The sequence below is a fragment of the Lycorma delicatula genome, chromosome 1, assembly GCF_047948215.1.
Source record: "Lycorma delicatula isolate Av1 chromosome 1, ASM4794821v1, whole genome shotgun sequence".
Lineage (NCBI taxonomy): Eukaryota > Metazoa > Arthropoda > Insecta > Hemiptera > Fulgoridae > Lycorma > Lycorma delicatula.
In genome coordinates, this window is record NC_134455.1 from 10123058 (window position 1) to 10145577 (window position 22520).

The 22520-nt window shown below is 33.2% G+C and overlaps 1 protein-coding gene across 3 annotated transcripts in view; it reads right to left on the bottom strand.

Moving 5' to 3' along the window:
* LOC142325825 (stress-activated protein kinase JNK) overlaps positions 1-22520 on the bottom strand; it is a 526820-nt gene that overhangs the window by 403703 nt on the left and 100597 nt on the right. The window contains exon 2 of one of the 3 annotated variants that reach the window (XM_075367996.1): positions 8174-8246. The exons of the other annotated variants lie outside the window; for them this stretch is intronic. The gene's annotated coding sequence lies outside the window, so the exon portion shown is untranslated. The remainder of the gene's footprint in view (positions 1-8173; positions 8247-22520) is intronic. 3 annotated transcript variants of the gene reach the window in all.

Consider the following 22520-nt stretch of genomic DNA (forward strand, 5'->3'; position numbering starts at 1 on the left):
CAATTCATTATAGGGAATTATCGAGTCACACCGGTCTGCACGTCGCTACACCACAAATGAAGAATTGCGAGACGCTGTGAGAAATGCCTTCCGTAATTTAACAACAGAAATGCTCCGTCGCATGAGGTCTTGGCGACGTATAGAATTGGGCGCGCAACATGAGGGCGAATACAGAGACCAACTGCACCATTAAAATTAATACTATGTATAAAGTCGGTAAATAAAATAATTATTATATCGGATTTTTCATTTATAACTCGTTACGAATTTTTTGTTCTACCTTAGGAGATACGGTGACATCCCGGCGGCCACTCTGTATATACAAAAAACCCTTTTCACAGAGGTAAGACGTGGCGAAAGGGATTAATATTTTCAATGCTTTTGTGACAATTCTTCACTTCGACGAGCAAGACAGCACGTACCTAAATCTTCAGATGTGAATTGTAGTTGCAACATTTTATCGGCAGACATTTTGATGAGCTGGTCGCGAATCTCAATTGGTAACTTAGCAGTTACAACTAAATTTTCACCAAATGGATTCAATATCCATCTCTTTGATAAATCATTTATGTTCCGGGAAATACTCCTCCGACTGAATTTTTACTCGCGCAAATGTATCTTCATGCTATCCAAACGGTTACGAATAATAGTGTCTTCATCCAAATTTTTCTCACTATAATCGGAAGCGAGTATATTGAGCACCTTTAGAGCAAAAATCAAAATTTTTGCTGTAAAGGTGAGTAATCCAGATATCAAGCTTTTTAATGAAATCATGTCTGTAATCACTAAAATATCTTTATAATATCCTTTTAAATTCACATTCAAGTCGTTTAAATGCGAAAATACATCAGCTATGTAAGCAAGGAGCAAAATATATTCGTTATTATGTAAAAACATTGAGAATGGCGTTTGTTTATCCTGAAAAAATTTTAATTCATCTCGCAATTCCAATATCCGGGTTAACATTTTTCCCGCGATAACCATCTGACTTATGTATGGAAAAGAAGAGATTTTTTTTCTTTTCGCCCATTCTATCGCATACATTAGCAAACAATCTATTCTGTAATGCTGGACCTGCAACAAAATTAACCATTTTTACAGCATTACAAAGAATGTTTTGAGATTTTCCAGCATATTTTGTTGCGGCAAGAGCTTGTCTGTGAAGGAAGTAGTGCGTCCATTACTGTGTCTTGGTATAAGACGATCTTTTAATTATTTCAGAAATCCACTGTTCTTTCCTGTTATCGCCTTTGTACCATCACGACTTACTGCAACACATTTTGTCCAATCTATGTTATATTTTTTATAGCAGCTTCATATAAAAAAACATCAAAACGACATTGTCCTGTTGCATGACTTGCGAACAACATATTTTCTTTGACTGATTTGTCCTTATAGCATTCACATCCCACTGAACATAAAAACTAAGAAACGTTTGCCACATCTGCTGATTCATCAAACCGCATATTAAAAAATTCACTTGAACTCGCTTGCTGAATTATCGGATCTCTAACATCGGCAGCCGTGTCATCGATTCATCTTGATACTGCGTCCTTAGAAAGCAGAATTTTTTCAATTTTTTTCTTCTTCCTGCCTATTAAAACACTGACGATATCAACTTCAGCCGACAATATGAGGTTTTCTGTGATGATTTATGGGATTTGGACATCTTAGCTACTCTTAATGCCACGAGATAAGATCCTTCAGTCAGTACGGTTTGTTTTACAGTTTTACAAATAGAAGCTTGTTGTTTTCTCAAAGTAAGTAATTTTCTTTCGAAAAATTCCAAGAGTTTACTTTTTATGATCCGGAAGTTAAGTTTCAAGTGTCGAATTAATTTTGATAGCTTCATGTTTTTATCGGAGAGAACGTGAAAGTAAAGAACGCATTGGCTTTCCATCTAATAAACCATCATTTAAATGTCATTGTAAAATCTTGTCTTTATACCAATCGATTCACTGGATGTAGACGGATCACTTCGTTTTTTCATAAATTTATCCATTTTGTATAAAAATCTAATTGAAAAAAAAACCAGTTCACCATTTTATCGCACATTAAATAAACTTTCAATGAAATTAAGCTGCTTTTTAAAACTTACATAAAGGCACCAGACGCACGCTTCGTATTCGAAATTAAACTGACGTTCTCCAATCCCTTGCACGATGTGCACTGCCGAAAGCACGATGTGTTTAAACGTATCACATGTTTGTTCGAGCATGACGCTATCACACCGAATACTATTTACAATATGAAATATGACCGCTAAAAGGCATATTTCATGACAGTTAATCAGTAGGAAACCCCCCCCCCCCTTATTGAATACCAATAACTTCCATGATCATGAAGAGACTACGTCGAAACCAAAATAAATCGATAAATAAAACTAATCAGTAGTCGGTGAACCTACGTAATTTTTTTTTTAATTTATCGATTGGTAAAATTCATCAAGACAAATTCTGTTAACATTTAAAAATGTAGTATTATTCTAGATGTACAACATTATAATCATTTTGTACAATTGATATAGTACGATAATTTATAATGAAATATTCAATGTTTAATGAATTCTTTATTATAGTATATTAATATGGGAAAGGCGCGCGCGCGTACATATAAAAATAAAAATATAGTTCACGGTAGGCTCGTCAATTTTCGTTGCACGTAAATTTAAATTTTATTAACGTAGGAAATCTTGGTTTAGCACTTGGTGGGAATAATTATTATTCTACTTTGATTCTATTCCTTTCTGTGTCGGTATTGAGGATATTGGCGTTTTAAGTATATAATGTTTATACTTCAGTGTCGGTGGAGAAAAAGTAGGATTATAGCTGCCATAAATCAATAATTCCACTCGAAAATTTTAATTCTCTACTACTGAACCGTCAACATTTGCGTAAATTGAACATAAGATGAACATAATATAAACATGAACGTAAGAGGGCGTTAACTTTTACAGGAGCCGTTGAAAATGCTCCATCGGGTGGCCTAAAATTAGTTGCAATTAAAAAAAAAAACGATTTGTTGTAGAAACAGTGGAAGGGTTTCAAATATAAACCAGAAGGGATTTCTTTTAGGTTGGAATTTCCCATAAACGAGACATTACAAAAGAATTTAAGTTAAACTATGTGTTGAATATGTGAAGTTTGAATAATTAGAAACGAATCCATATTAAGTTTATGCACTATTTATTGATAGAAAAGAAACATTTTTGATTAGATAGATCTGGTAGCCTTGATTGTTCCAATTGTATTCCAGTTTAATAGTACATCGAATAGTAACACGTTGAATATAAATAATACAAATAATAAATCGAATAGCTGTATACATTGAATATAACAGAACTAATACGCCGCATTCTACCTTGTGTGTCTACAACCGAGTGGTCCACCATAGAGGTGTGAACGGGTCTGGTGAGCCCTAGCGGCGAGCAATGGAACTACAACAATCAAGCTACCATTACAGTAATTTAAATTTGAACAAAATATAATATTAAAACTTAACACTATTATCGGCCAAGATTACTTCATGCATTTTGTCAGATGATTATAGATTTTGTAAGGAATCTATTTTATTCGTTGTTAAGTAGACTTTCATTTCTCTAGTCCAGTAATACGGCCTGATGAAGCACGCTCCAAATAGAATAGCCTAGTAAACCGTCATAATTGTGTTTACTGGTCTGAGAAAGTCGTCTTGTAATTATGAAAAAGGAATTTAACGGAAGGGTAACTAAATCCCCTGTTAAAACACGAGAATTGGGGCCTTATATTAAGATGTCATTCCCAGACTATTAAACAACCTTATGTTTGATATCGGCTACCGCTATGTTTGACAGCGAGATTGACACCTCCTTGCTTTACATTTCAGGTTACGTAAGTTCTCATTAAAATTTTTCCTGAATGTATAGGATGCTGAGGAATAATCGAGTGGCCAATTCGTACATGTGATTTAACTCTTTGCAATTTTTCGTTTTGGGAAATCGTTAAAGCAGTAATGTTATCTCCAAAATCCAAATGACCTGACCCATCTCATGCTGCCATTAGAAAACTCAATTGATGTTATAAATACCGGCAAACCTTTATTGTAAAAATGTTTTCACATTTTTTACCTTTTTAAACGCTCCCGGAAAGCAACAAGGATAACAATTCCTTCGATATGCATTAAACAAGTAATAATAAATATTTTTATCGTGGTTTTTTTATTTGTTTTCTTTCCTAGCAGTTTGGAAGCTGACATTTAGCCCTCTCATATATTTCTTTTTAAGTTTTACGAAAATAAAATTAATAAATAAATGATCTCACTGCAAGGTTAAATAATAAAAATTAATGATACTAACGTTCATCAACCATTCCTTAGGGCACAGTGAAATTATGACAAAATATCCTAGGGAAATCCCGGCTCATTTAGGTCATCCTCTACGTATGAGTACGTAATTGTAATGGCAAGCCATTCACTCACAGTAACCCCTAAAAACGCGTAATTGCAGGTTCAACAACATGAAGCAAATGATAAAACACCATATCGGTCACTTTTGAATTCATTTCAATATAAAAATAGAGTTAAGTAGCTAGCAGTAAGCATGACTTTCATAAAAATCATCGATATTATATCGGAAATAATTATTAAAAGGAACACCCATTAGTTTAATAAAGGTGACTAAAAATTAATATAAACTAGCGTCTATTACACTAACAGTGTCCACTGAACTCCCTACAACGTAAACTAGAATCACTGAAAAAGTAAAAAAAAAAAAATCTATTACAGCTTTATAAAAGAAAACATATATATAATTTCATTCTTTTTTTGTCTTCAGTCATTTGACTGGTTAGATGCAGCTCTCCAAGATTCCCTATCAAGTGCTAGTCCCTTCATTTCAGTATACCCTATAAATCCTACATCCCTAACAATTTGTTTTACATATTCCAAACGTGGCCTGCCTACACAATTTTTTCCTTCTACCTGTCCTTCCAATATTAAAGCGACTATTCCAGGATGCCTTAGTATGTGGCCTATAAGTCTGTCTCTTCTTTTAACTATATTTTTCCAAATGCTTCTTTCTTCATCTATTTGCCGCAATACCTCTTCATTTCTCACTTTATCCACCCATCTGATTTTTAACATTCTCCTATAGCACCGCATTTCAAAAGCTTCTAACCTTTTCTTCTCAGATACTCCGATTGTCCAAGTTTCACTTCCATGTAAAGCGACACTCCAAACATACACTTTCAAAAATCTTTTCCTGGCATTTAAATTATTTTTGATGTAAACAAATTATATTTCTTACTGAAGGCTCGTTTCGCTTGTGCTATTAGGCATTTTATATCGCTCCTGCTTCGTCCATCTTTAGTAATTCTACTTCCCAAATAACAAAATTCTTCTACCTCCATAATCTTTTCTCCTCCTATTTTCACATTCAGTGGTCCATCTTTGTTATTTTTACTACATTTCATTACTTTTGTTTTGTTCTTGTTTATTTTCATGCGATAGTTCTTGCGTAGGACTTCATCTATGCCGTTCATTGTTTCTTTTAATCCTTTTTACTCTCGGCTAGAATTACTATATCATCAGCAAATCGTAGCATCTTTATCTTTTCACCTTGTACTGTTACTCCTAATCTAAATTGTTCTTTAACATCATCTGCTAGTTCCATGTAAAGATTAAAAAGTAACGGAGACAGGACTTGTCCTGATTTCTAATTCGGACTTCCTTTCTTATTACGGCTTCTTTCTTATGTTCTTCAATTGTTACTGTTGCTGTTTGGTTCCTGTACATGTTAGCAATTGTTCTTCTATCTCTGTATTTGAACCCTAATTTTTTTTAAAATGCTGAACATTTTAATCCGGTCTACGTTATCGAATGCCTTTTCTAGGTCTATAAACGCCAAGTATGTTGGTTTGTTTTTCTTTAATCTTCCTTCTACTATTAATTTGAGGCCAAACATTGCTTCCCTTACTTTTCCTGAAACCAAATTGCAGTTCCTAACACTTCCTCCACTCTCCTCTCAATTCTTCTGTATAGAATTCTAGTTAAGATTTTTTATGCATGACTAGTTAAACTAATTGTTCTGTATTCTTCACATTTATCTGCCCCTGCTTTCTTTGGTATCATTACTATAACACTTTTTTTGAAGTCTGACGGAAATTCCCCTTTTTCATAAATATTACACACCAGTTTGTATAATCTATCAATCGCTACCTTACCTGCACTGCGCAGTAATTCTACAGGTATTCCGTCTATTCCAGGAGCCTTTCTGCCATTTAAATCTTTTAATGCTCTCTTAAATTCAGATCTCAGTATTGTTTCTCCCATTTCATCCTCCTCAACTTCCTCTTCTTCCTCTATAACACCATTTTCTAATTCATTTCCTCCGTATACCTCTTCAATATATTCCACCCATCTATCGACTTTACCTTTCGTATCATATATTGGTGTACCATCTTTGTTTAACACATTATTAGATTTAAATTATGTACCCCAAAATTTTCCTTAACTTTCCTGAATGCTCCGTCTATTTTACCAATGTTCATTTCTCTTTCCACTTCTGAACACTTTTCTTTAATCCACTCTTCTTTCGTCAGTTTGGACTTCCTGTTTATAGCATTTCTTAATTGCCGATAGTTCCTTTTACTTTCTTCATCACTAGCATTCTTATATTTTCTACGTTCATCCATCAGCTGCAATATATCGTCTGAAACCCAAGGTTTTCTACCAGTTCTCTTTATTCCGCCTAAGTTTGCTTCTGCTGATTTAAGAATTTCCTTTTTAACATTATCCCATTCTTCTTCTACATTTTCTACCTTATCTTTTTTACTCAGACCTCTAATACCTGTTTTATATTATTGTGGTTTATATAATATCCCATTCCTTATTTTGGCTTACAAGGTAATTAACCAAGAAATTATATTTAAAAAAAAGTAAAGTAATAATATTAACATCCGAACGAGTAATATATGAACGATTAACGGCATGCAACAGTGAATAACGAATGATTTGTGCAACGGAAAGTTTTAAATGTCTTATCATGATTTGAGATTACACATTCCTTACCGTGCAAAATATCTCCAAAATTTATTTAAGATGATGCTATAACTTTACTGGCACCAAATAATTAAAAAAAAAACACAAAAATTTAATAATTTATCATATAAACTACAAGAAAGCTTATTGACGTTCCTATATACAAAAAAAATGCCAGTCGCTAATTTTAAATCAGGTACTCCGTATTAAAAATGGGTTATAAAAGACATAAAAGTAAAACTCATCAATTTATACAAACCGACGTAGTGTCTAAACTTGTTTCACACATGACGTGAGATATACGGTGAGAAACGGATAACTGAAAATAACTTTGTTCAACAGAATATGAACATTGACCGTGTTCACCGATCTTCGAAAAAATGTGGAAAGTTACGTAAAATTATACGCATATCTGAAAGCGATATACACAGATTCATTTCCGATATCTATTAAACCCAAACTTTAGAGCACCTGTACTTTTAATCACCAAAAACAGCAAAAACAACACCCGATAAAAATAAATTATTAAACATTAAATTATTTTATAATGTGTGTGTGTGCGCGCGCAAAAAAAAACAAACAAATAATTTAATACCTGGGTTTGTTTTGCCAATTATTATTATTATTATTTACAGAGTATGCGATTCAATATAACAAGCAATTCTGTGAACGATGTGATCGTTCAGCTGAATGCTTGTAAAAAATAAACAAAAACGAAAAAATAATCATTTACTGCAACCTCGTATGAAACTTCAATTCAAATTTATATAAACATTTATTTTAATATTTCACTCAAATATTAATATTATTCATGTTAAATAATCACTTTCAATAATACGCAAGAATCAAAAAATCAAAGAGAAAACTGTATACAATATCTACTATGTAACGATATAAGGCACAGAATTCTTCACCCGTTGTAAAAAGATGAAAGATGATAAAAGGAAGACATACATACTTTACAATATTTACAAATGGACTGCACAAAAAATACAACTCTTACAATAATTAAGTCTCGAGCATAGTCTTTAATGACAAACGTAGGATGATAGTTATTTTAAAGAACGAATCTAATTTAGTACAAATAGGTAAAAAATAAAGTGCAAAAATAATTTTATAGTATGTTAATTAACCACAAATGTATTAGCGTTAAACTTACTACACAGCACAGCACAGTAAAATAACGACAATTCGGTTATAGAACACGTACACAAGAAGACTGGATGTTATACCTGAAACAAAAGATTTTTTTTTTTAATATCCAAAAAATTTACTAAATACAGACGGAGCAAATATAAATTCCCCCTACAGAGTGGATACAATGGGTAAAACCAGTCCATTAATTCCCACGGCTAAATCTTTGACTCTACTTTTAGTTATGAAGCATGCAAAACATCTCAGGTGTCGGAAAGTTGCTTTTTCTGACAGTAATGATATTCATTATAACAGTCGACCCTTGTGGTAAACAAGAATCAAGGTATTGATTCCCGTGCAAGGTTGAATATCACCTCAATTTCCGAAGGCGTAGCTTGTTGATACCCAACAATATATTCTGTTACAAAAGAAAGAGACCACTTTTTCAATTTTCCAATAAGCCTGACACAATATTTAACCTTAGTCATCAACATTACTCTGAACATTACAATAATAATCTAAAAAACCAAAATGTTTCCACAGGTCGATACCCAAAACCGATAATACAGTAACTGTTAATAGATAACACATTAAGTGTTGTAACAGTTTTCGTCCAAGAGACATAAGTTGTTAATTTTCTGAGTATAATATCTTTTAAATTTGAATATATATAGCCGACGTTAAGGTAATTCCTACCTTTTTTCTTTCTTTTTCCTGTTTAGCCTCCGGTAACTACCGTTTAGATAATTCTTCAGAGGATGAATGAGGATGATATGTATGAGTGTAAATGAAGTGTAGTCTTGTACATTCTCAGTTCGACCGTTCCTGAGATGTGTGGTTAATTGAAAACCCAACCACCAAAGAACACCGGTATCCACGATCTAGTACTCAAATCCGTGTAAAAAATAGCTGGCTTTACTAGGACTTGAACGCTGTAACTCTCGACTTCCAAATCAGCTGATTTGGGAAGACGCGTTAACCACTAAACCAACCCGGTTACAATTATATTCACGTACCATTTCAATTTCAAAATTTCAATTCTGTTTTTCTTCAAATACATCTTAAGAACAGAAATCATATTAAACCAAGACAGTCCAAATTACACCATTACTATATTTATGCATGTATACTCGTACTAACTGTGCCGTATGTGAGGTACAAAGTAAACCGTACACAATGCACTTCTCTTGGAGCAAACACGTAGATGAAACAGTGAGAAGGATTAATATAATTTAGCTAAGTGCAATCTTAGCTAAATCTTAATCTTTTTATGTATAAATACATAAAAAGATTAATATGACAGAATTTTAGATCTTTTTTCTGTTTATAAGTAAAAAAAAAAACTTGTAAATGAAATGGTTACAAAACCGAGAATACGATGATTGGTAAATTGGTACGGTCACTGAAAAATATAAAAAACCATTCTAGAACATATACATGTACACATATGTATGTATTATGTTGAGTGCCAGAACTGTAACGGTTCCAAGCGACGTAACATGAATCACAAATTACCTACGAGAATAACATATCTTTTTTTTGAAAAATAACAAGCATCCCATAACATGCTTATAAGAAAAAGTGAGGAATGATGCGGTTTCGTGTGCCTTCACTGACCCAAAGGATTTCCTGCACGATAAGCATTATTTTCTTAGAGAAAGCAGTGCGGCTGGTTACTATTGTAATTCACAATCGACACGTACACATAATTATTAAAAACAGCGAGGAAAAGGTAAGAGATAAAACCGATTTCGTAATCATTTATTAATAGTAGATTTCTAATCATATTTTTTACATTCCTCAAGCTTCAAAGTCTTCTACCGTAAATAGCCTTTAGAATATTGCCTTTAGATTGTAATATCTATGAACCTTACAGAAATTTACTTTTATGATTTTTTTATTATAATTTTTATTTTATTATTATATATATATATATATATATATATATATGTTAATAATATTTTATTAATTTCGAATCATTCAGTTTACAGTTCATTAATTCAATTCATTAAAGTCTTTGCTTCAACCGGCAAACCTCTACTACTACATATATAATTTTTTTCGCACCCGAGATGAAACATAACTAAAAACCTTCTCAATTATGCCAAGAAACACCGGTAAAATGTAGTAGCGGTAGATCGGGTAGCATTTTCGTTAATCCCAAAAAAACAAAAACCCTTTTCCTCTTTATATAACAGTACAGTTAATTTAAATTATCAATCTAAAACTTTTTTTTGCTTGTGAGTTTACTTCCTTAATCTAAAAATAGTGTCCATAAAATAAAATGTATCAAATGTCTGGGTTCGATCTTTACACTACACATTCTTGTACACAAGTTGGCAAAGGAAGATTTTGTCAACAGTTCTAATAATTACAACCTGAGGGAATGTACAGTTTCCCTAGACATTTCACTTCAAATTACACCTTTTACTACGGCCATCCAGAGTCAAGGCCAAAATTTACTTTTGTAGTATTGTTTATATTCTTTCAGACAGGACCCATCTATGTACATTCCGTCTAGATGTTTTCAGATCTCGTATTTACCTTTTTCTTGGGTATTTTCCTTTTTTTTAATAAAATAAAGATAAGGTAGATCAATACCTAATGTATGTTTTGTTACCTGGGCGATAACCTTTCCGGTTGTAAGACCGTTTCTTTTTTTTTTTGTCTTTTTTGTCTTCAGTCATTTGACTGGTTTGATGCAGCTCTCCAAGATTCCCTATCTAGTGCTAGTCGTTTCATTTCAGTATACCCTCTACATCCTAAATCCCTAACAATTTGTTTTACATATTCCAAACGTGGCCTGCCTACACAATTTTTCCTTCTACCTGTCCTTCCAATATCAAAACGCGACTATTCCAGGATGCCTTAGTATGTGGCCTATAAGTCTGTCTCTATATTTTTCCAAACGCTTCTTTCTTCATCTATTTGCCGCAATACCTCTTCATTTGTCACTTTATCCACCCGTCTGATTTTTAACATTCTCCTATAGCACCGCATTTCAAAAGCTTCTAATCTTTTCTTCTCAGATACTCCGATTGTCCAAGTTTCACTTCCATATAAAGCGACACTCCAAACATACACTTTCAAAAATCTTTTCCTGACATTTAAATTAATTTTTGATGTAAACAAATTATATATCTTACTGAAGGCTCGTTTAGCTTGTGCTATTCGGCACTTTATATCGCTCCTGCTTCGTCCATCTTTAGTAATTTTACTTCCCAAATAACAAAATTCTTCTACCTCCATAATCTTTTCTCCTCCTATTTTCACATTCAGTAAGATGATGACACTCAGTTGATGATGATCATCAAGACCGTTTAGAATTTTTTAAAAAAATCCAAGGTATACTTGTACGTATAAAAAAGCGTTCTCTTTCTGATAAAGAGAAATTTTAAACACCATATACTATAATGGATAGTAATGTTTTCATAGATTAAATATTTTCTTTCGTCGGATTACATACCGGTGAAATTATTTTGCATGAGAATACTTTTACACACAAAGAGCCGCTCTCGTGTCATATGAATACATCTTTAACATACATGGAACAAAAAAAGAGCGAGCTTATAATCTGCATACCATAAAAAAAAAACTTGAATCTAACCTTTTTTAGCTAAAACTAGCTCAAATAAAAGCAAAAAAATTATTTAAATAAAATATTGAACATTTTAGAACAAAAAGTTCAGGAAACTTCCGATATAAATGAAACTACCAAATACTTGTTTTTTTAATGACTAAAGAAAAAATCTAAAAATATATAATCTTATGGTGAATTTCACCTGTTCGGGTTTGTTTCATATTATACATTTATGTAAACAGTTGATTTTAAAAGGCTAAAATTTTATTAATCGTTCATGAATTATTCTTTTTACTTGTTAATGGCTGAAAACAATTACGACTGTATAATGGGAACTATACACTTAAAAAAGTATCCTTCAGTAATGAGCATTTTCAAGCAGCAGCATAATTACCATTAAGATATGAAAACCCCTGAAATAGTAATGGATCTTTTGTTACGATTATATTTTAATCTGTTCCGTTTATTAATCGATAGAATATTATTTAAGGAAGTAGACAATAATACGTAATAGGGTCTAGATCTTTCACTATAAGACAGAAGTACTTATATGTCGGTGGTTATACAATAAAGAAAAGTGTTATCTGGAAAAAATAAGTCTATAGACAGGCCAAATTAAAAATAAATATAACATTTTTATCATCCGATACCGGCGATCGGATCGGAGCCCCGGACTACGCTAAGTACCGAAGTGGGTTGGCAAAGAGAAGGTTGTGGTGGGAGAACAGAGACGGGACAGAATTCAAAAAGGTAAGAGTGAGGTCGGGACAGAACTCTCTCGTTAAATATTCGTAAAGAAAGCGATTACAACGCGCAACGGTAAGATCGATTAACAAGGAATAACTGCAGAAAGAGACAGCAGATATCTTAAACAAAGTCAGAAGGGAAAAAAGACACAGGAAAGCACAAAGGAAAATTTTAAACGACGGTTTACCACAACGCATGATTTTGTTTCCACAGATAATAAATATTTTCTTTCGAGGTTTACATAAAGACGAGATTATTTATGCACGCGTATACTTTTAAATTGAGAAATATGAGGGTAAAACGGAAACAATACATCAGAAAAGTAACAGGAAAGAAAGGGAAACTGAAGAGAAACTAAAGACGCTGGCAAAAGAACGGATGGTTATAGGAATCGATCGGACGACCCAGAAATATGAGGGTAAAACGGAAACAATACATCAGAAAAGTAACAGGAAAGAAAGGGAAACGGAAGAGAAACTAAAGACGCTGGCAAAAGAACGGATGGTTATAGGAATCGATCGGACGACCCAACGCCGAAAGCAAACGGGAAATACGAAGAACAACAAAAATATCGATAGATTTATCAGTAAATCGGTTTGCAAAAACACTATTAACAATTTGAATACATACAGTTAGCTAACCAAAAATATCATATCACCTTCACCTACGCGAGATATGTAATCAAATATTTATTTAAAATGTTCAATTCACCCGCGACCGTAGTAGTGGCTGGTTTTAAATTATTAAACGGATTATTTAAAAAAATAATAATAAGGCACGGTGAATAAACACTTAATGGGGAATGTAATTAAATTTTTTGCGCATTTCACACGTACGAAAAGTCGAGTTGGAAAAAGTAGTTGTTGAAATGACCGTAAAAATGAAATTGTTTTCATTTTTTTAAAAAACTTCCAGAAATAAAATTCGATATGCAATAAATTTTGGCGAAAAAATAAAACCAAAGTTAATTTTACTATATAATAAACCGAGCTACTTAAGCTTTAAATTGCAACACAAACAATGCAATCTTGCAATGAGTCATAACAGAGATCTTCAAAATACCGAGAAATTATCAGGTAAAACAACATTTTTAAGAACATTTATTAACAGAATAACTGAAAAATTATTTCAATTGAAACTTTTTATTTTCAATTTACAGGTCAAACAGAAAAACATTTGCAAAGGAAAAAAGACTGCATCGTGAATCAATTCAGAGATATGCTATCTGAAGCTAATTCGGATACAGACTTAGAATTGATTAGTAAGATGATTGTCCAGACTCAAACAACCATGCGAGCGGCAAATTCTATGACACAAAGTGTCATGTTTTCATCAGAAGAACCGCCAACGAAACGTCAAAAATTTGAGCCTCGACGGAAATTTCTGTTTACAAAAAAGCAAAGGCAGAAACCGACGAATTCCATAATTGCTCCCACTGTACAAGAAAAACACAATATTGCAATAAATTTGTTATCCGATAGTAGCATTGTTTTCTCTACTTCCCAAGATTATTACTTTTTTACTTTTTAAACGTTTCTTTATTACGATTTTTCAGCTTTGGTCAATTTCCTAATTTCATAATTTTTTTTACATTCTATTATTTGTTTTTCAAACTAAAGATAAGTTTGTTATATTTTTAATAATTAAAAAATTTTTTTTAATGTTTCATTCATTTTTTTACTCATTTTCAATTTTTATCGTTTAAATCTGGTTATGTTTTTTTTCTGTTTTTATTTTATTACTTTTCATTTGCTGTATTAAACAGACAATAGCATTTTTATCCCTTAATATTAATATTATTTAATAATAAATCCGATTGCTTGATATGTTCATTCATCCTCGCGCGTTCAAATAAAGAGCCAAGAGTAGTGTGGCGCGTGGCTACAATCGGCCTGTTTCGTTGAAGTTCGGCATCCTCACTTGCCTGTCGCGAGACACAAGTCAAAAATCATACTGTACGTACATTTTAACCCCGTAATGCTATATTACGCACGTACGCGCACACGCACACATACAAGATGTCTAACTAAGAAACTGAGAGAATTTCAGGACATACCGTACAAAAGAAAAAGGTTCATACAAACATCGTCCGGTAGTTCTTCGTTTTCGAGTTATAACACGAGGAAAATTCCCCCTGATTTCTGCTACAATTGAAAAATGAACACCTAGGACGTAAATTAAGGAGGAAACTTATTGATTTATATGATTTTTGAACTCAAACTTTGAATAAATCAAGTCCCAGTGTTACATATCTAGCAAATTTTGTGGTAATAATTGTAAAATAAATTAATTAAACTACCGATTAATTAAAAGATTTAATTCTACATCAATGTAAATGTCAACTGAAAATGAAAAAGAAATTTGACTTTTATTAACAAAACAGACTAAAACACGGCAGAGAAATATTATATTAAAATTTAAAAAAAAAGTTATTTCTATGTACAGGAAGAAAGAATATGTGAGAAAAAGTAATCGGTATATATACCTCAATATTAAAAATACCTCACCATTAAAAAAAGTATAATAAAACTAAGTTCGTTGTTAAAATGGAATGGAGTTTCAAAAAAGAAAAGATAAAGTAACTTAAATGTGTTTTTAACTCTTTCGTTTTATAAACTGACGTGTAATTTAGGAATAATTAATTATTCAGACAACTCCGCCATTCGGTAGCTTTAGAGGGTAATGCCGTTATACAAAAACAACGATATTCCCCGTACAAGAGTATTGTTAACAGCCAAGATTAACTAACTTTACTAAAAAGAAAAATATAACTAGGCGTAAAAGCTAAAATTTTGAATTAACAAACTTCCGAGTTTCACAGTAAAACTCCATCGATATATTACACAATTTTTCAAAATTTTTCTTTTATTTTCTACCCGTAAAACACCATAAACGCATTATGTTATAACACCATCAAAACATACCCGAGACTGATTTTACAGAAAAAAGGAAACGAATTAGGATTAATGAAGGGTAATCTTTGAAAAAAAATTTATTTGTACGAATATTTTTTAACTCGTTTTGAAGGTACAACGATATATTTACATGAAAACACCTAAGTGTATAATGTATGGCAATACTGATAGAATTTGTTAAGTGGAGAACAAAGCGAAATTTTAGTTCAGCTAGAATCTTATTTCCTAAGAGGAACAAGTGAATATTCAAGAACCCGTTACCAGGTAACGGATACGCAAATGAATATAAATATTGGAAACAAAATTAAATAAGTCGAACGAAGTTAGACCTAATCGAACAGTTAAAACATTTCGGACGCCTCCTACCTCGACGGTTTTTTTTTAAACTTCTCTACTCCCCTAGGCCGGACCGACTTGATGGTATTACGCCACCCAGGGGAGTGTCCGTTACTCTAATAGGCCCTCCCCACCTACCAGCTATATACCGGCATGGCAGGTCAGGCCTGCCGGTTGGCTCTTTTGAGATTTTTTTCCCTTTCTTAACTTAGTTGAGAAAACCTAACAGTCAACCCAAGGAGTCCTCAGCGGCTCATCGAAACCAGCACACCTCAGCATGCTGGCTCTCACCGCTGCTGTCCACCCAAACTACAATCTAAAAACCCATATTCCTTTCGTCTATAATTTTTTGTTTAAGGACTGACCTTATGAACTCTACAACCTTTCACCAATTCTCTACACTACTGAGCATATGATCTATTATCTCTCTCGGAGTCTTTCCGTCAATGCCAGCATTGTATCTTAGCATTTGCCATTTTTGGCAATTCAGGAAAATATGCTCTAAATCGTCACGTTCGTTACAATACACGCACGTAAGTTGATCTCTTTTGTCGACTTTGTGGAGGTATTCGTTAAAGCACCCGTGGCCAGTTAAAAACTGTGTGACGTGGTAATCTATTTTCCCGTGGCGTCTGCCTGTCCATCTAACTATATCAGGGATCAAGGATCTGGTCCATCTGGCTACCCCAGCCTGCAGCCATCTTTGCTGCCATATATTATTAATATCTTGTCTGACTTCATTATCCACACGTCCTAAAAACCTCTCAACCCTGTGTCTAGCAATGGGATCAATAGGGGGCACACAGAGGGCCTCATACGAGACCGTTCTGTAAGCGGATGTTACTCCGAGCAATACCCTCCTGTGTATCTTTTTTAATCTGTCCTTGTTCCTGTTAATAGTCATAGCGGGCCACCATGCAGGAACCGCATACAAAATCGATGAGACTACGGTTGTCGCAAGTAGTCTCCTTTTCGATACCCTAGGAGCTCTGTGCTTTGACATAATAACGTTCAAGTTTTTAATCGTTTTCTCTGCGCTATGACAGACGTTCAACACATGTTCAGTGAAACGACAATTTCTTTGCAGAGTAACTCCCAAGTATCTCAATACTTGAACTTCAGCAATGTTATTACCTTCTATATATATATCCACTGGTTCCAACACCCTTCTACCGGTAAATTTGATATATTTGCACTTATGCACCGAGAGCTGTAGTCCTCTTGAATGCAGCCATCTACCGACTATTTCGAGTGCTGAATTTGCCTTATCCTTTACCTCGACGGTTACACACACATAAACAGTCTCACAAACGGACGACAACAATCGTCGATTGAATTTCGGTCCGAAGAAACAAGTTAGTTTATTCTTCAAAGGTTGGTTATAACTGCTCTAGGGTTTTTGTTTTAATTTTTTTCCACGGTTTGCTGCCGGACTGCGATCTCTACCGTACACTTATCTACCGATTAAAAGAAAACAAAAAGCCTCACAGTGAGGACTGTAATTCGAAACTTTTTGCGGATGAACAACCAAATTCGGAGAATTTTCAAAAAGCAACGGAAAAAATCGGATTAACACAGCATAAATAACTGAAAAATTTCAAATAAATGATCAAACCTCCAAATAAACCTACAAAAATAGGAAAACAGATAATTATGAAACGACTACAAAATTTTAACAACGTAAAAATCAACACTATTTAAGTTTATGCAAACAGATTGCAGGTACCTTTACTATTAATATAAAAAATAGGAACACAATAAGGGTCCGCCACGGGAAACGGACGTTTTTTAAGTTGGTATTACGCATCCGGTAGGAGTTGGAGAGGGGAGCCAAGGCCGGCGCGTCACTCGTCTGACCTTGCAGTTTATGGTTGTTCATTGTTTAGTTGCCATCATGCCTCTTTGGAATGTAGAGCATCGCGTTTTCGTGTATGACAGTTTTGTGCAGAGCGGCGTTTTGTTCAACGTCTCTTTCGTCAAAGGTTTAACGTTCCTCGACATGGAGATATACCGAGCCGAAACACCATTTTTCGATGGGTTAATGCCCTTCGTAGTGAAGGTAGTCTGATGAAACGGCAGCCACCGGGACCACGTCGCACAGTTCGAACTCCGGAGAACGTGGAACGTGTAAGACAGGCTGTTTTAACTAGTCCAAGACGTTCAGTTTGTAGGCATTCTGCAGCACTACGAATATCCAATAGTTCAGTGCGGCGAATTCTATACCGAGATTTAGGTTTTCACCCTTATAAAATGTCAGTTGTGCACAAGTTAACAGAGGGCGACTACCCACAACGTGCAGCTTTTGCTGAAGCGATGCTCCAAATTTTGGAAGATGAGCCCATGCGATTTTGATAATGAGCGAAGAGGCTCATCTTCATCTCAACGGTGTTGTGAATGTTAAAAACTTCCGATACTGGACCTGTGAAAATCCACGCACTTTACATGAATTACCATTACACAGCCCTAAAGTTACGGTGTGGTGCGGCGTCGGGAAATTTGGTATCGTGGGGCCCTACTTTTTTGAGGAAAACGGGAACACTGTAACCGTAACAGCTGATCGTTACGTAAATATGGTGAAAACATTCTTGAAAACTGAGCTGAGACGACGACGAATCAATCTGCCAGATGTTTATTTTCAACAGGATGGAACTACGGCCCATACCGCTCGAGTGTCGATGGCTGCTATTAGATAAATGTTCCCTAATCGCGTTATCTCCAGATTCGGTGATCTGCATTGGCCCCCTCGCTCACCAGACCTTTCGATGTGTGATTTTTTCTTGCGGGGGTATTTAAAGTCTTTGGTGTATGAAACCAAACCTCGTACATCGGCCGAACTGCGACAAACGATAGAGGAGAACATCGCTCAGATCGATTGTCAACTATTGGAAAGAGTGGAGGCTAACTTCAGAGAGCGTCTCTACATTTGTCAGCGTGAAAATGGACACAATCTTAACGATATTATTTTTCGTACATAGGTAAATCAAACTGCATATTCTCAGAAACTTATTTCTGCCAATAAATTATTTTTTAACCTTAAAATAGTGGAGTGTCGTTAATTTGTAAAACGTCAGTTTCCCGTGGCGGACCCTATATAAATAACAATTTTATTCGGAAGTTCACGTTCAACTGATATGGGATTTAATAATATTAAAATAAGTAGCTTTCCTAAAAGATAAAGATTTAATAGCTAAATTCAGTAAAAATGATTTTTTATGATTTGATAAAACCGCTTATATCACAAAATATATGCTTAATTTCAATCAACAATCGTTTCTAATAAAATATTAATAAAACAGATACGATGAAAAAATTAGGCTTTGTTTAGGATAAAAATAGATTTAAAAAAGATCTTTTAAGATAGTAGATTGCTATTAAGTATAATTTTTCATTTCAAATAAAAATTAAGATAAAACAATTACAAGAATGTAACTTAATTATTATTTGAACAGAATGTTTATTTAATAATAATAATATGTATACAAGTTATATTTCGTGAGCAATTTTGTTATTATTGACAACGGCAGAGCATGTTGCCTTGTATTTTAAAATGACTTGTCACGCCCAAAAACATCTTTTAACTCCAATTTTATTCTCTCACGTTTACATTATTGCGTGCAGACATTTATTAATCAATAAAAGCGAAATAAGATATCTACAGACAAAAAATCAACAAAAAAACAGTAATTTTAAAAAATGTTCTCTTATTCACAAAAAACAGATTGAAAATAAAAATAAAGAAGAAAGTTGTAATCATGACACAAGGTTGATTTTTTACTTAAGAAGGTTTTTAAATTAGACCACAAATTCGTTTCTTTTCTTTGATATATCTTAAAGCCTTATTTTTAACCAAGCAGATCGATTATGATAAATCTTTTTTTTTAATTTTCTTCTTTTTTAGTAAAGTGAAAGATTTTTTAAAGAAAAATTTCGGCGTCTAAATAAATGATTTATAAAATATACCTATTAACAATCTTTTTTGTCACCACTGTAGAATACTACAGCAAACGTTTAAGAAATTTAGTTGGAAAAGTTAAATTAAAAATTAAAAAAGTATTTGTTAAAACATATTACTTTGAAATACACAGAATGTTGTTCGTTCCTCTTTATAAAAAAATAATAATAAATAAAAATGAAATCATAATACGAATAAAATTTTATATACGAATGATCTGCACTTTAGATTCATCAAAATTATTTTTATTTTCCAACAAATATAACGTATTCTTGAATATAAAATTACGCCAACGTATTAAAAAGAATGTTGTTTTAGAAAAAAAAAACGTAACTAAAAACATTATTAGTTCAACATAAAAAAGTACACTGAATGTATTTTTCCTTTGATCAAATGCATATAAAAAACTTTTACACAATAAAGTATGAATTTCATTAAATGAAGTTTCGTCTGACGTGAAACACAAAGAAAATTAATATGCAAACCAGTTCTCGACATTAATATTCGATTTACTTTTATTTACTAAAGAAATAAACAATAAAATTAATAAATATCATAATTTCAAAGTTTATTCTACATTTAATCATTATTTATTCGCAGTAAAATAAATAGTGTAGATTATTATTAAACCTGTACACATATTTTAAAATCTAAATCTAAAGTTCAGTCTACTCTCTGTATTCTTTCTTTTTCTGTTTTAATTAAAGCCGAAGGCTTCATCTAACGGTAAGGTATTACTTTAGAGGATGAATGAGGATATGTATAAATTTTTAAATGAAGTATAGTCTTGTACAGTCTCAGGTCGACCGTTCCTGAGACCTGTGGCTACTGAAACCCAAACCACGAAAAGAACATCGGTATCTACGACCTAGTATTCAAATCCATACAAAACTGCCTTTACTAGGATCTGTGATTACAAGTTCATACTACACCAGCCCGATTACATTAACGTTTATCTGAAAAATATCAGATAGAAAATAACCACCGATAATAACCTTGGCCTCTGATTGACCAAGAAACTCCAATTTTATTTTTTCTACGCGTCTTAAATAATTTACTTTATAGTAGAATGAAAGCGCCAGCTGAAAACGTTTTTCACGATACAGTCTTAAAAATACATATCATTTCACGAAAATTAGTAATCGGCTGCTTTTCTTAATATTTTTCTTTTGATACATCATAACCCTTCCTCTATGAATCATGAGACCTTGCCGATAGTAAGGAGGCGTGAGTGCTCAGTGATACAGAGTAGCTGGACCGAACGTACAACCATATCGGAAAGGTATCTCTTGAGAGCCAGACTAAGGAATGATACCTGAAAGAGGGCAGCAGCTCTTTCAGTAGTTGTTAAGGGCGTAGGTCAAGAGAACTTAAACGGCCATATCAATATCACTAAATCTTGTGATTACTGCGCAGCTGAAAGCAATGTAAAACTACAGCCGCTTTTTCCCCAAGAAAATGTAGCTCTCTGCATTTCCATGTAACAAAGATGGAGGCGCCTTCCTTGGTAAAATATTTTGGTGGTAAACTAGCCCCCGTTCGAATCTTCGGATGGGAACTGCTAAGGGAGATGTCACCGTAAAATTAAAAAATAACATTCTACGAGTCGGAGCGTGAAATATTAGAAGTATAAAAAACGTTGGCAGGTTAGAAAACTTAAATAAAATGGATAGGTTAAATGTAGACGTAGTACGAATTAGCGAGGTTCGGTGGGAAGAAGAAAACGACTTTTGGTCGTTTTCTTCTTTATATTTGAATTATAATATTAACTTTATATTTGAATTCTGAAGTGTCTCACGCTTGTTAGTGATCTTCTTATAATAATAATAGTAATAATATAAACGTTATTTTTAATCCTAATCTTAAATAATGCATTTATTCATTTTTACCTGAAAATAAATACTTTAAAACCTAGAATAACAAATATTTTACGGATATCCGTAATCGGGTTTGTTAGTTATTATTACCTTATAAATACCCGATGTTAAGCGAAGATAACAAAACATGAAAAATATTTTCAAATCCTCGAAAAAAAAATGTATTTCTCGTCTAAAAAACTTCTATTTTAAATTATGTGTAAAAAATGTAGCTACAGGGGATTTTTCTGTACACAGAAAAGAGATTTCTGAAATGAGTACTTTTGGTGAAGGCTAAGGCCTGAATATTTATAACACACGCTGGTTGAATCAAGTTAACCTTGCTTAATCGACATTGTTACAAAATTCCTACAAACAATCATCCGACTCTCTCATAATTATCTGCTAAGACTTAAGGGATTGCAGCATAGGTGATATGTATAATTACAACGGTTTTTAAAATTAAGTACAAACTCGTATAATAAAATTAGAATGACAGTCTTTCACGTAGGTTCTATCTGGTCGTTTCTCTAATCGGTTAGAGGAATCAAATAAACTTAGTTGTATATCAAACTTATTAACTCTCTCTCATACGCCGTCGTTATTAACTCGAGGATAAAAAAAAAAGCCTATTCTTATGATGACAGAAAATATTTGTATTAACTTTTTCTTGAGGAAGTCCAACACCCAACAACGAATAAGTGTATAGATCAAGATGAACCGACTATAAGAAACCTTAATAATATTTAATCGTTGAAATTAAAGAAATAATTGATATACATATTTTTACTTTTTTTTTTTTTTTTTAAATAATTGAAGAAAGTCTCCCCGGCAAAATAGTTTTGTCACAGGAGAAATCTCTACATCCGCATACATAAATCTGGAACTGAAGACGAACGATTAAACTGACGTTAAGAGGTTAATTTACGGTACTAAGAAGAAAAGCAACTAACCGATATCCCACAACAGTCGAGTTAACTTACTGA